The sequence below is a fragment of the Mandrillus leucophaeus genome, unplaced genomic scaffold, assembly GCF_000951045.1.
Source record: "Mandrillus leucophaeus isolate KB7577 unplaced genomic scaffold, Mleu.le_1.0 Scaffold17, whole genome shotgun sequence".
NCBI classification, from domain to species: domain Eukaryota; kingdom Metazoa; phylum Chordata; class Mammalia; order Primates; family Cercopithecidae; genus Mandrillus; species Mandrillus leucophaeus.
Window position 1 is genome coordinate 3,988,129 of NW_012101698.1, and position 484 is coordinate 3,988,612.

The following is a 484-nucleotide window of genomic DNA, read 5'->3' on the forward strand; positions in this document are numbered from 1 at the left end:
CCGGGAGGCGGAGGTTGCAGTGAGCTAAGATCTTACCACTGCACTCCAGCCTGGGCGACAGAGCAAGACTCTGTCTCAGGAAAAAAAAAAAAAAAAAAAGTCCAAATTACCAGACTTCTCTCCACAAAGGCAGAGAACTTCTATCTAGTCAGTCTTTTAAATTGTGCAATAGCTATTGAGTTTGAGCCCTCTGGGCAAATTTCTCTGGAAGGGCTCCTTTACCTTTTTTCAAACATGCACACACAATGCTATTCCTTCCATCAGGTGACAGCTCAAGTCCGAGTACACCCATGAGCAGGGGTAGTGCTGCGTGTTGTTTTTCTTAAGTTCAATTTGTTTTCTGTTGCCTTTTGCTCTTTCCTCATTCCCATGGGTCACATGAGTCATTAACCCCTCAATAAACTAAAAAACTGATTATCTCTGCTTCTGAGAAGGGTTCAGGTGAAATAAACATTGCATTATGTTAATTAATTGCAGTTCCCTG